Raw genomic sequence first — 13,301 nt, forward strand, 5'->3', positions numbered from 1 at the left:
GGAACAAGGCAACGACCTGAGCTTGAGGGTGGCCTGTAGATCTCAATGGCAAGCCAGAGGAGTACCAGTGGCTCACGCTTCCTTTCGCACCCGCACGCTGACCGCGGCAGGGGATAGCAGTTCTGGCTAGACTCAGGTGCCCAGAGACGTCAAGTTGTCCTTAGCCTTCCCACGTAGATGGACATCCCAGGCTCCTTTCCACATGGCTCTTTCTGCACGAGAAGCCCGCCACCCTCCACTTGAACAATGTTGCTGCACACGCCCACAGTAGCAAATGCAACATGGACCTCTCCCTAATTTTCCTTTGGGAGCCACGTGCTGGACCTCAGTTAGGATGAGAAGACGGTAGGTATTGCTCATTCATTCTGTTTAGATTTCCAAGGAATGCATTTATGGGAGTCCTCACTGATCCACGCTCCTGCTCAAAGGCTGGACGTGCAAAGTCGCGGACTGTCAGCAAGCTCAATCCTCTCAGCAGTAGGGAGCGGCCAGACTCGAGCCACGGGGCAGGAAGTGCACCCACGTCTCAGGGCATCGGAGCTCGGGTGCCCCAGGAAGAGCCCAGAATGTGACGGTGTAGTCTCGCGGCACAAGTCCCCGTGGCCAAACTTCTAGGTTTCTTCAAAGAAGTTCCGTTTACCCCCACAAGGTTTCTACCAGGAACCTTGTCGAGCCAGAGGCGATGCCCTTGGATCACACAGAAAGCTATTGGCATTGGAGATATTCCAATGCCCAAACTGGCAGGGCAAACCCTTGCAGCAACTGGGTTACTTGCCCTGGCGCCTTGTATTTTCGCCCCCAGGCCCGTCAGTGACATGACCGCGGAGAAACCTGAGACCCATTCATTTGTTCAGAGTTCCAAGCAGTGCATTTATGGGAGTCATCATCAATCCACCTGCTCAAAGGCTGCACGTTCAAAGTCGCAGGCTCCACTGCGGGGCAGCCACCGATCTCAATCATGTCAGCAGTCAGGAGTGGCCAGAGGCGACCCACGGGGCTGCAAATGGAGCTAAGGATCATGGCATCAGATCTGGGGTTCCCCTGCAAGAGCCAAGAAGGTGAGGGTGTAGTCTCAGTGCACAAGTCCCCGTGGCCAAACATCTAGGTTTCTGCAAAGAAGTTCCACTCACCACCACAAGGTTCCTACGAGGAGCCTCAAGGACTTCACGCCAAAACCACGCTGAGACTCTTTTGCCTTGACTTGCCTCACCTTGCCGCACTCTCCTCACTTCGCCAGGTATCATGGACTATACAGAGGGCCCAATGCTGCTGCAGGTGTTTGTTCCCTGGCACTCCACCACATGCCTCAGGGTGACAGAACACAGGGATGTTTGAGAAAAGTGAACGGGCGCACAGAGGCAAAGGGTGATACCACCCACCGACGTGCGCTATATCTCCCCTCAACATTTCATTTGCAGTCCATCATGTCTGTGTGTCCACAGCCAAACGTGAATGCATCGTGGCACAGATGCCTTCAGAGCGCACGGGCATCAGCACAAAGAGCACAGTCGTCCATCAACGCCCCGGTATGGGCCTTGAACTTTCCTGCCTGAGCCACCTCCCCGCCGACACAGCATAAGGATGTCATCCTGAACTGCTGAGACACCCTCAGGGGAACTGGGATTACTCAGCGTAAGAGCCACTGCCCTCTGGGGAACGAAACCACTCCTGGCGCATACGCTTCCACACAATGGATTCACCCTCAAGGGGAAATGTGGTCCCTGAGATCTTCCACAAGGGAACGGCCCTTGGCCAAATGGGACGACCTCCAACAAAAGCAGCTTGTAGGGACCGGTGACAAAACGCACCAGAGGAACTCCTGGACTGAACAATGGAGATTCACCTGCAGCCAGACTTCCTGGCCTGCTGCCAAGACTGGCAACCTACCCTTGGCCCACACACAAAGCTAATGGCATCGGAACCATTCCGACGCCCAACGTGGCGGGGCAAACCCTTGCAGCAATTGTGTAACTTGCAGTGGTGTCTGGTACTTTCACCCTCTGGGCCCATCAGTGACGTGACATTGGGGAAACCCTGAGGCCCAGGTCCTCTACAAGCAACTTGTTACCCACAGCCATGCAACGACAGAACCCAGACAACAGCCTAGACACTTGAACCGGTATGACTTGTCTAGCCTGTGGCCAGGCTCGCCGGTTACCACAGTCTCGACGCACCAGCGGGTGGCAGGAAAAATGACACCCACACCACACATCCTCTCCTGCCCTTAAACCTGCAGCCTTTCCTTGGCAGCCAACTCCCTTGTTTCTGCACGGTGGCACCCAATGACCTCCGGGTAGAGCTCCAATCCTCAGGGAACGCTATGTGGGCCGGGTATAGAAACGATGCCTGGCTGTCCTCAGGAACACCTTCACATCTTCAACACAGGGGGAACGTGGTCAGACAGGGACAAAACACCCCAAGGCCTCCAAATCGGCCCCCATGAGAAGACACCATACTGTGCCATGAAGGCAACCATTCGCTGGCACAAGAACCCGCCATGAAGCAAATCGACCAGGGAGAGGAAAGAGGCGGGACAGTCCACAAATGTGCTCCCGTATTCCCTCCCTACACGTGCCTCCAGATGCTCCTGAGGGAATCCCAAATGTGTTCCGGGAACCCCATGGCCACCGTCGATCTATCCACCCACCAGTAAACCTGTGGGCTTAGCCAGCCATCTCACGTGTCTCTTTCACTCGCCTTGCCTTACTCTCTCTCCACCGGGATCCCAACGTGTCACGGCAAGATGCCAGAGCCACCCCTCACCAAAGAAGCTTGCCGTGACCAAGTTTGACTAAGGCATTTTCCAGCCCCTTCACACAGCACACACAAGCAGGACACAACCCGAGGAGGAGCCATCAGATTGGCCAAACTCCCAGGAACAGTGGCCCATTTGATTTCTCCCCTCAGCAGGAGAAACCTAAACTGCATCTGGTCTCCCAAGCAGAACATGACAAAGAAGCCTGCCCTAGGCCTGGAATCCTGTTCTGACCCTGAGCCTACAGACTTCTGTTTCTTTGAGGCCACAAGGCAATGACCAGCAGGTGGGGGCAGCCTGTAGAACTCAAGTGCAGGTGGCAGGACGAGCAATGGCTCACGCTTCCTCTCCTACCTGCATGCTGAACCGTGGCAGGGGACAGCAGTCCTGGCTAGACCAAGGAACCCAGAGACGGCACGCTGTCCCAAGCCTTCCCACCTGGATTGGCATCCCAGGCTCCTTTCCCAATGGCTCTTCTCCCCAGGAGATGACCACAACCCTCAACTTGAACAACGTGGCTGTAGACACCCACGGCCGCAAATGCAACGTGAACCTCTCCCTACTTTCCTTTGGGGAGCCACGTGCTGGACCTCAGTTCCAACGAGGAGACGGTAGGGATTTCTCACTCATTTTGTTCAGATTTCCAAGGAATGCATTTGTGGGAGTCATCATCGATCCAAGCACATGCTCAAACGGTGGACATGCAAAGTTGCAGATTCCACCATGGGACGGCCAGCGAGCTGAATCATATCAGCGTTACGGAAGTGGCCAGCAGAGCCGAGCCACGGGTCAGGAAATGCAGCCAGTTCTCAGGGCATCAAAGCTCGTGTTCCCCGAGAAAAGACCAGAAGGTGAGGGTGTAGCCCCGGTGCACACGTTCCCATCGCCAAACCTTTAGGTTTAGCAAAGAAGTGTCGCTTACCGCAACAAGGGTTAAAGCAGGATCCTCATGGAATGCACGCCAACACCCCTCTGAGACTCCTTCGGCTGGCCTCGCCTTGCCACACCGTCCTCACTTCAACGGGTATCAGGGATTATACGGATGGCCCCAGGCTGCTGCTGGCATTCCTTCCCTGGCATTCCACCTGGCTCGGGGTGAGAGAACACACGCATGCTTGAGGAGGGTGCACAGGCGCACCGAGGGAAAGGGCGATACCACCCAGCATTGTGTGTTCTATCTCTCCTCAACATTTCATTTACTGTCCATCTTGCCTGTGTGTCCGCAGGCAAACGTGAAAGCATCGTGGCACTGGCGCCTTCAGAGCGTGCGGCCATCAGGACAAAGAGTGCCACCGACCAACAACCCCCTGGTCTCGGGCCCTGAAATTCCTCTCCTGAGCAATCTGCCCTCCATCACAGCAAAAGGATGTCTTCCTGATCCCCTGAGACACCCTCAGGACAACTGTGCCCCCTCAGCCTAAGAGCAAGTGCCCTCTATGGGAACAAACACGCGTTTGGCCCTTATGATTAAACACAGTGGACACGCCCTCAAGGGGAGAGATCTTCCATAAGGGAAGGGCCCTTGGCTGAATAAGACGACCTCCATCAAAAGCGGCTCGAAGGGACCCGTGACAAAGGGCACCTGAAGAACCCCTGGACTGATCAAGGGAGACTCACCAGCAGGCATACTTCCTGGTCTCCTGCCAAGCCAGAGGAACTTCCCTAGGACCGCAACCAAAGCTAATGGCAAGGGAGCCATTCCAATGCCCAAAATGGCGGGCCAAACACTTGCAGCAACTGGGTAACTTATCGTAGCACCTTGCACATTCGCATTCTTCCCTTCAAGGACAAGACCTTGGAGAAACCATGAGACCCAGGTCCTCCAGAACCAACGTGTCACCCACAGCCGTGCAATGAGAGAACGCACCCAACATCCTGGACCCTTGAACCGGCATGGCTTCTCTGGCTTGAAGCCATGCATGCTGGAGATCACAGGCTCGCAGCACCAGAAGGTGGCAGGACAAAATGACCCCTGCAGCACACATTCACTCCAGCCCTTAAACCTGTAGCGTTGCCTTGGCGGCCGACTCCCTTCTTACTGCATGGTTGGGCCCAAAGACCTCCGGGAAGAGCTCCAAACCTCAGGGAATGCTATGCCGACCTGGTATAGCAATGACGCTGGGCTGTCCTAAGGAACACCTTAACATCCTCAACATAGGGGCAATGAGGCCACACAGGGACAAAACATCCCAACGGCTCCAAATCGGTCCCAGTGAGAAGACACCATACTGTGCCGTGAAGGCACCATTCGCTGGAACAAGGACCCGCCGTGAAGCACATTGAGAAAGGAGAGGAAAAGGTTGGGATGGTCCACGAATGTGCACCTGTATTCCTTCCCTACACGGGGCTCCAAATGCTCCTGAAGATATCCCAAAAGAGTTCCGGGAACCCTATGTCCACCGACATATCCACCCATACCGATCTATCCACCCAACAGTAAGCCTGTGGGCTTAGTCAACACTCTCCCGTGTATTTCCCGCTTGCCTTGCCTTGCTCTCTCCACCAGGATCCAAACGAATCCACCCCTCACCTAAGTAGCTTGATATCCCCTGGATTTGCCTAAGGCACTTTCCAAACTCTCCACACACAACACACAAGCAGGACACAACCCAAGGAGGCGCCATCAGCGTCGCCCAAATCCCGGGGACAGTGGCCCATTTGATTTCCCCCGACCATCAGGGCAAACCTAAACTATATCCCACCTCCCAAGCTGAACATGACATAGACGCCTGGCCTGGCCAGGACTCCTTCTCTGACCCTGAGTGCAGAGACTTCTGTTTCCTTGCGGGAACAAGGCAACGACCTGAGCTTGAGGGTGGCCTGTAGATCTCAATGGCAAGCCAGAGGAGTACCAGTGGCTCACGCTTCCTTTCGCACCCGCACGCTGACCGCGGCAGGGGATAGCAGTTCTGGCTAGACTCAGGTGCCCAGAGACGTCAAGTTGTCCTTAGCCTTCCCACGTAGATGGACATCCCAGGCTCCTTTCCACATGGCTCTTTCTGCACGAGAAGCCCGCCACCCTCCACTTGAACAATGTTGCTGCGCACGCCCACAGTAGCAAATGCAACATGGACCTCTCCCTAATTTTCCTTTGGGAGCCACGTGCTGGACCTCAGTTAGGATGAGAAGACGGTAGGTATTGCTCATTCATTCTGTTTAGATTTCCAAGGAATGCATTTATGGGAGTCCTCACTGATCCACGCTCCTGCTCAAAGGCTGGACGTGCAAAGTCGCGGACTGTCAGCAAGCTCAATCCTCTCAGCAGTAGGGAGCGGCCAGACTCGAGCCACGGGGCAGGAAGTGCACCCACGTCTCAGGGCATCGGAGCTCGGGTGCCCCAGGAAGAGCCCAGAATGTGACGGTGTAGTCTCGTAGCACAAGTCCCCGTGGCCAAACTTCTAGGTTTCTTCAAAGAAGTTCCGTTTACCCCCACAAGGTTCCTACCAGGAACCTTGTCGAGCCAGAGGCGATGCCCTTGGATCACACAGAAAGCTATTGGCATCGGAGATATTCCAATGCCCAAACTGGCAGGGCAAACCCTTGCAGCAACTGGGTTACTTGCCCTGGCGCCTTGTATTTTCGCCCCCAGGCCCGTCAGTGACATGACCGCGGAGAAACCTGAGACCCATTCATTTGTTCAGAGTTCCAAGCAGTGCATTTATGGGAGTCATCATCAATCCACCTGCTCAAAGGCTGCACGTTCAAAGTCGCAGGCTCCACTGCGGGGCAGCCACCGATCTCAATCATGTCAGCAGTCAGGAGTGGCCAGAGGCGACCCACGGGGCTGCAAATGGAGCTAAGGATCATGGCATCAGATCTGGGGTTCCCCTGCAAGAGCCAAGAAGGTGAGGGTGTAGTCTCAGTGCACAAGTCCCCGTGGCCAAACATCTAGGTTTCTGCAAAGAAGTTCCACTCACCACCACAAGGTTCCTACGAGGAGCCTCAAGGACTTCACGCCAAAACCACGCTGAGACTCTTTTGCCTTGACTTGCCTCACCTTGCCGCACTCTCCTCACTTCGCCAGGTATCATGGACTATACAGAGGGCCCTATGCTGCTGCAGGTGTTTGTTCCCTGGCACTCCACCACATGCCTCAGGGTGACAGAACACAGGGATGTTTGAGAAAAGTGAACGGGCGCACAGAGGCAAAGGGTGATACCGCCCACCGACGTGCGCTATATCTCCCCTCAACATTTCATTTGCAGTCCATCATGTCTGTGTGTCCACAGCCAAACGTGAATGCATCGTGGCACAGATGCCTTCAGAGCGCACGGGCATCAGCACAAAGAGCACAGTCGTCCATCAACGCCCCGGTATGGGCCTTGAACTTTCCTGCCTGAGCCACCTCCCCGCCGACACAGCATAAGGATGTCATCCTGAACTGCTGAGACACCCTCAGGGGAACTGGGATTACTCAGCGTAAAAGCCACTGCCCTCTGGGGAACCAAACCACTCCTGGCGCATACGCTTCCACACAATGGATTCACCCTCAAGGGGAAATGTGGTCCCTGAGATCTTCTACAAGGGAACAGCCCTTGGCCAAATGGGACGAGCTCCAACAAAAGCAGCTTGTAGGGACCGGTGACAAAACGCACCAGAGGAACTCCTGGACTGAACAATGGAGATTCACCTGCAGCCAGACTTCCTGGCCTGCTGCCAAGACTGGCAACCTACCCTTGGCCCACACACAAAGCTAATGGCATCGGAACCATTCCGACGCCCAACGTGGCGGGGCAAACCCTTGCAGCAATTGTGTAACTTGCAGTGGTGTCTGGTACTTTCACCCTCTGGGCCCATCAGTGACGTGACATTGGGGAAACCCTGAGGCCCAGGTCCTCTACAAGCAACTTGTTACCCACAGCCATGCAACGACAGAACCCAGACAACAGCCTAGACACTTGAACCGGTATGACTTGTCTAGCCTGTGGCCAGGCTCGCCGGTTACCACAGTCTCGACGCACCAGCGGGTGGCAGGAAAAATGACACCCACACCACACATCCTCTCCTGCCCTTAAACCTGCAGCCTTTCCTTGGCAGCCAACTCCCTTGTTTCTGCACGGTGGCACCCAATGACCTCCGGGTAGAGCTCCAATCCTCAGGGAACGCTATGTGGGCCGGGTATAGAAACGATGCCTGGCTGTCCTCAGGAACACCTTCACATCTTCAACACAGGGGGAACGTGGTCAGACAGGGACAAAACACCCCAAGGCCTCCAAATCGGCCCCCATGAGAAGACACCATACTGTGCCATGAAGGCAACCATTCGCTGGCACAAGAACCCGCCATGAAGCAAATCGACCAGGGAGAGGAAAGAGGCGGGACAGTCCACAAATGTGCTCCCGTATTCCCTCCCTACACGTGCCTCCAGATGCTCCTGAGGGAATCCCAAATGTGTTCCGGGAACCCCATGGCCACCGTCGATCTATCCACCCACCAGTAAACCTGTGGGCTTAGCCAGCCATCTCACGTGGCTCTTTCACTCGCCTTGCCTTACTCTCTCTCCACCGGGATCCCAACGTGTCATGGCAAGATGCCAGAGCCACCCCTCACCAAAGAAGCTTGCCGTGACCAAGTTTGACTAAGGCATTTTCCAGCCCCTTCACACAGCACACACAAGCAGGACACAACCCGAGGAGGAGCCATCAGATTGGCCAAACTCCCAGGAACAGTGGCCCATTTGATTTCTCCCCTCAGCAGGAGAAACCTAAACTGCATCTGGTCTCCCAAGCAGAACATGACAAAGAAGCCTGCCCTAGGCCTGGAATCCTGTTCTGACCCTGAGCCTACAGACTTCTGTTTCTTTGAGGCCACAAGGCAATGACCAGCAGGTGGGGGCAGCCTGTAGAACTCAAGTGCAGGTGGCAGGACGAGCAATGGCTCACGCTTCCTCTCCTACCTGCATGCTGAACCGTGGCAGGGGACAGCAGTCCTGGCTAGACCAAGGAACCCAGAGACGGCACGCTGTCCCAAGCCTTCCCACCTGGATTGGCATCCCAGGCTCCTTTCCCAATGGCTCTTCTCCCCAGGAGATGACCACAACCCTCAACTTGAACAACGTGGCTGTAGACACCCACGGCCGCAAATGCAACGTGAACCTCTCCCTACTTTCCTTTGGGGAGCCACGTGCTGGACCTCAGTTCCAACGAGGAGACGGTAGGGATTTCTCACTCATTTTGTTCAGATTTCCAAGGAATGCATTTGTGGGAGTCATCATCGATCCAAGCACATGCTCAAACGGTGGACATGCAAAGTTGCAGATTCCACCATGGGACGGCCAGCGAGCTGAATCATATCAGCGTTACGGAAGTGGCCAGCAGAGCCGAGCCACGGGTCAGGAAATGCAGCCAGTTCTCAGGGCATCAAAGCTCGTGTTCCCCGAGAAAAGACCAGAAGGTGAGGGTGTAGCCCCGGTGCACACGTTCCCATCGCCAAACCTTTAGGTTTAGCAAAGAAGTGTCGCTTACCGCAACAAGGGTTAAAGCAGGATCCTCATGGAATGCACGCCAACACCCCTCTGAGACTCCTTCGGCTGGCCTCGCCTTGCCACACCGTCCTCACTTCAACGGGTATCAGGGATTATACGGATGGCCCCAGGCTGCTGCTGGCATTCCTTCCCTGGCATTCCACCTGGCTCGGGGTGAGAGAACACACGCATGCTTGAGGAGGGTGCACAGGCGCACCGAGGGAAAGGGCGATACCACCCAGCATTGTGTGTTCTATCTCTCCTCAACATTTCATTTACTGTCCATCTTGCCTGTGTGTCCGCAGGCAAACGTGAAAGCATCGTGGCACTGGCGCCTTCAGAGCGTGCGGCCATCAGGACAAAGAGTGCCACCGACCAACAACCCCCTGGTCTCGGGCCCTGAAATTCCTCTCCTGAGCAATCTGCCCTCCATCACAGCAAAAGGATGTCTTCCTGATCCCCTGAGACACCCTCAGGACAACTGTGCCCCCTCAGCCTAAGAGCAAGTGCCCTCTATGGGAACAAACACGCGTTTGGCCCTTATGATTAAACACAGTGGACACGCCCTCAAGGGGAGAGATCTTCCATAAGGGAAGGGCCCTTGGCTGAATAAGACGACCTCCATCAAAAGCGGCTCGAAGGGACCCGTGACAAAGGGCACCTGAAGAACCCCTGGACTGATCAAGGGAGACTCACCAGCAGGCATACTTCCTGGTCTCCTGCCAAGCCAGAGGAACTTCCCTAGGACCGCAACCAAAGCTAATGGCAAGGGAGCCATTCCAATGCCCAAAATGGCGGGCCAAACACTTGCAGCAACTGGGTAACTTATTGTAGCACCTTGCACATTCGCATTCTTCCCTTCAAGGACAAGACCTTGGAGAAACCATGAGACCCAGGTCCTCCAGAACCAACGTGTCACCCACAGCCGTGCAATGAGAGAACGCACCCAACATCCTGGACCCTTGAACCGGCATGGCTTCTCTGGCTTGAAGCCATGCATGCTGGAGATCACAGGCTCGCAGCACCAGAAGGTGGCAGGACAAAATGACCCCTGCAGCACACATTCACTCCAGCCCTTAAACCTGTAGCGTTGCCTTGGCGGCCGACTCCCTTCTTACTGCATGGTTGGGCCCAAAGACCTCCGGGAAGAGCTCCAAACCTCAGGGAATGCTATGCCGACCTGGTATAGCAATGACGCTGGGCTGTCCTAAGGAACACCTTAACATCCTCAACATAGGGGCAATGAGGCCACACAGGGACAAAACATCCCAACGGCTCCAAATCGGTCCCAGTGAGAAGACACCATACTGTGCCGTGAAGGCACCATTCGCTGGAACAAGGACCCGCCGTGAAGCACATTGAGAAAGGAGAGGAAAAGGTTGGGATGGTCCACGAATGTGCACCTGTATTCCTTCCCTACACGGGGCTCCAAATGCTCCTGAAGATATCCCAAAAGAGTTCCGGGAACCCTATGTCCACCGACATATCCACCCATACCGATCTATCCACCCAACAGTAAGCCTGTGGGCTTAGTCAACACTCTCCCGTGTATTTCCCGCTTGCCTTGCCTTGCTCTCTCCACCAGGATCCAAACGAATCCACCCCTCACCTAAGTAGCTTGATATCCCCTGGATTTGCCTAAGGCACTTTCCAAACTCTCCACACACAACACACAAGCAGGACACAACCCAAGGAGGCGCCATCAGCGTCGCCCAAATCCCGGGGACAGTGGCCCATTTGATTTCCCCCGACCATCAGGGCAAACCTAAACTATATCCCACCTCCCAAGCTGAACATGACATAGACGCCTGGCCTGGCCAGGACTCCTTCTCTGACCCTGAGTGCAGAGACTTCTGTTTCCTTGCGGGAACAAGGCAACGACCTGAGCTTGAGGGTGGCCTGTAGATCTCAATGGCAAGCCAGAGGAGTACCAGTGGCTCACGCTTCCTTTCGCACCCGCACGCTGACCGCGGCAGGGGATAGCAGTTCTGGCTAGACTCAGGTGCCCAGAGACGTCAAGTTGTCCTTAGCCTTCCCACGTAGATGGACATCCCAGGCTCCTTTCCACATGGCTCTTTCTGCACGAGAAGCCCGCCACCCTCCACTTGAACAATGTTGCTGCGCACGCCCACAGTAGCAAATGCAACATGGACCTCTCCCTAATTTTCCTTTGGGAGCCACGTGCTGGACCTCAGTTAGGATGAGAAGACGGTAGGTATTGCTCATTCATTCTGTTTAGATTTCCAAGGAATGCATTTATGGGAGTCCTCACTGATCCACGCTCCTGCTCAAAGGCTGGACGTGCAAAGTCGCGGACTGTCAGCAAGCTCAATCCTCTCAGCAGTAGGGAGCGGCCAGACTCGAGCCACGGGGCAGGAAGTGCACCCACGTCTCAGGGCATCGGAGCTCGGGTGCCCCAGGAAGAGCCCAGAATGTGACGGTGTAGTCTCGTAGCACAAGTCCCCGTGGCCAAACTTCTAGGTTTCTTCAAAGAAGTTCCGTTTACCCCCACAAGGTTCCTACCAGGAACCTTGTCGAGCCAGAGGCGATGCCCTTGGATCACACAGAAAGCTATTGGCATCGGAGATATTCCAATGCCCAAACTGGCAGGGCAAACCCTTGCAGCAACTGGGTTACTTGCCCTGGCGCCTTGTATTTTCGCCCCCAGGCCCGTCAGTGACATGACCGCGGAGAAACCTGAGACCCATTCATTTGTTCAGAGTTCCAAGCAGTGCATTTATGGGAGTCATCATCAATCCACCTGCTCAAAGGCTGCACGTTCAAAGTCGCAGGCTCCACTGCGGGGCAGCCACCGATCTCAATCATGTCAGCAGTCAGGAGTGGCCAGAGGCGACCCACGGGGCTGCAAATGGAGCTAAGGATCATGGCATCAGATCTGGGGTTCCCCTGCAAGAGCCAAGAAGGTGAGGGTGTAGTCTCAGTGCACAAGTCCCCGTGGCCAAACATCTAGGTTTCTGCAAAGAAGTTCCACTCACCACCACAAGGTTCCTACGAGGAGCCTCAAGGACTTCACGCCAAAACCACGCTGAGACTCTTTTGCCTTGACTTGCCTCACCTTGCCGCACTCTCCTCACTTCGCCAGGTATCATGGACTATACAGAGGGCCCTATGCTGCTGCAGGTGTTTGTTCCCTGGCACTCCACCACATGCCTCAGGGTGACAGAACACAGGGATGTTTGAGAAAAGTGAACGGGCGCACAGAGGCAAAGGGTGATACCGCCCACCGACGTGCGCTATATCTCCCCTCAACATTTCATTTGCAGTCCATCATGTCTGTGTGTCCACAGCCAAACGTGAATGCATCGTGGCACAGATGCCTTCAGAGCGCACGGGCATCAGCACAAAGAGCACAGTCGTCCATCAACGCCCCGGTATGGGCCTTGAACTTTCCTGCCTGAGCCACCTCCCCGCCGACACAGCATAAGGATGTCATCCTGAACTGCTGAGACACCCTCAGGGGAACTGGGATTACTCAGCGTAAAAGCCACTGCCCTCTGGGGAACCAAACCACTCCTGGCGCATACGCTTCCACACAATGGATTCACCCTCAAGGGGAAATGTGGTCCCTGAGATCTTCTACAAGGGAACAGCCCTTGGCCAAATGGGACGAGCTCCAACAAAAGCAGCTTGTAGGGACCGGTGACAAAACGCACCAGAGGAACTCCTGGACTGAACAATGGAGATTCACCTGCAGCCAGACTTCCTGGCCTGCTGCCAAGACTGGCAACCTACCCTTGGCCCACACACAAAGCTAATGGCATCGGAACCATTCCGACGCCCAACGTGGCGGGGCAAACCCTTGCAGCAATTGTGTAACTTGCAGTGGTGTCTGGTACTTTCACCCTCTGGGCCCATCAGTGACGTGACATTGGGGAAACCCTGAGGCCCAGGTCCTCTACAAGCAACTTGTTACCCACAGCCATGCAACGACAGAACCCAGACAACAGCCTAGACACTTGAACCGGTATGACTTGTCTAGCCTGTGGCCAGGCTCGCCGGTTACCACAGTCTCGACGCACCAGCGGGTGGCAGGAAAAATGACACCCACACCACACATCCTCT

The 13,301-nt window shown here is 55.2% G+C and overlaps 8 non-coding genes across 8 annotated transcripts; all 8 read right to left on the bottom strand.

The window, feature by feature from the left end:
• Window positions 1–320: 320 nt before the first annotated feature.
• LOC132358862 (small nucleolar RNA SNORD116) lies at window positions 321–412 on the bottom strand. The gene has a single exon (XR_009500601.1). It is a non-coding gene; the product is annotated as a small nucleolar RNA SNORD116 (small nucleolar RNA).
• Window positions 413–801: 389 nt separating this feature from the next.
• On the bottom strand, window positions 802–893 carry LOC132358799 (small nucleolar RNA SNORD116). Its single transcript, XR_009500542.1, has one exon. It is a non-coding gene; the product is annotated as a small nucleolar RNA SNORD116 (small nucleolar RNA).
• A 2,448-nt stretch (window positions 894–3,341) lies between these two features.
• On the bottom strand, window positions 3,342–3,433 carry LOC132358876 (small nucleolar RNA SNORD116). The gene has a single exon (XR_009500615.1). It is a non-coding gene; the product is annotated as a small nucleolar RNA SNORD116 (small nucleolar RNA).
• A 2,429-nt stretch (window positions 3,434–5,862) lies between these two features.
• Window positions 5,863–5,954, bottom strand: LOC132358863 (small nucleolar RNA SNORD116). Its single transcript, XR_009500602.1, has one exon. It is a non-coding gene; the product is annotated as a small nucleolar RNA SNORD116 (small nucleolar RNA).
• A 389-nt stretch (window positions 5,955–6,343) lies between these two features.
• LOC132358800 (small nucleolar RNA SNORD116) lies at window positions 6,344–6,435 on the bottom strand. Its single transcript, XR_009500543.1, has one exon. It is a non-coding gene; the product is annotated as a small nucleolar RNA SNORD116 (small nucleolar RNA).
• A 2,448-nt stretch (window positions 6,436–8,883) lies between these two features.
• On the bottom strand, window positions 8,884–8,975 carry LOC132358787 (small nucleolar RNA SNORD116). The gene has a single exon (XR_009500530.1). It is a non-coding gene; the product is annotated as a small nucleolar RNA SNORD116 (small nucleolar RNA).
• Window positions 8,976–11,404: 2,429 nt separating this feature from the next.
• LOC132358864 (small nucleolar RNA SNORD116) lies at window positions 11,405–11,496 on the bottom strand. Its single transcript, XR_009500603.1, has one exon. It is a non-coding gene; the product is annotated as a small nucleolar RNA SNORD116 (small nucleolar RNA).
• Window positions 11,497–11,885: 389 nt separating this feature from the next.
• LOC132358801 (small nucleolar RNA SNORD116) lies at window positions 11,886–11,977 on the bottom strand. Its single transcript, XR_009500544.1, has one exon. It is a non-coding gene; the product is annotated as a small nucleolar RNA SNORD116 (small nucleolar RNA).
• Between the last annotated feature and the right edge of the window lie 1,324 nt (window positions 11,978–13,301).

This window comes from Balaenoptera ricei, unplaced genomic scaffold, assembly GCF_028023285.1.
Source record: "Balaenoptera ricei isolate mBalRic1 unplaced genomic scaffold, mBalRic1.hap2 scaffold_417, whole genome shotgun sequence".
NCBI lineage: Eukaryota > Metazoa > Chordata > Mammalia > Artiodactyla > Balaenopteridae > Balaenoptera > Balaenoptera ricei.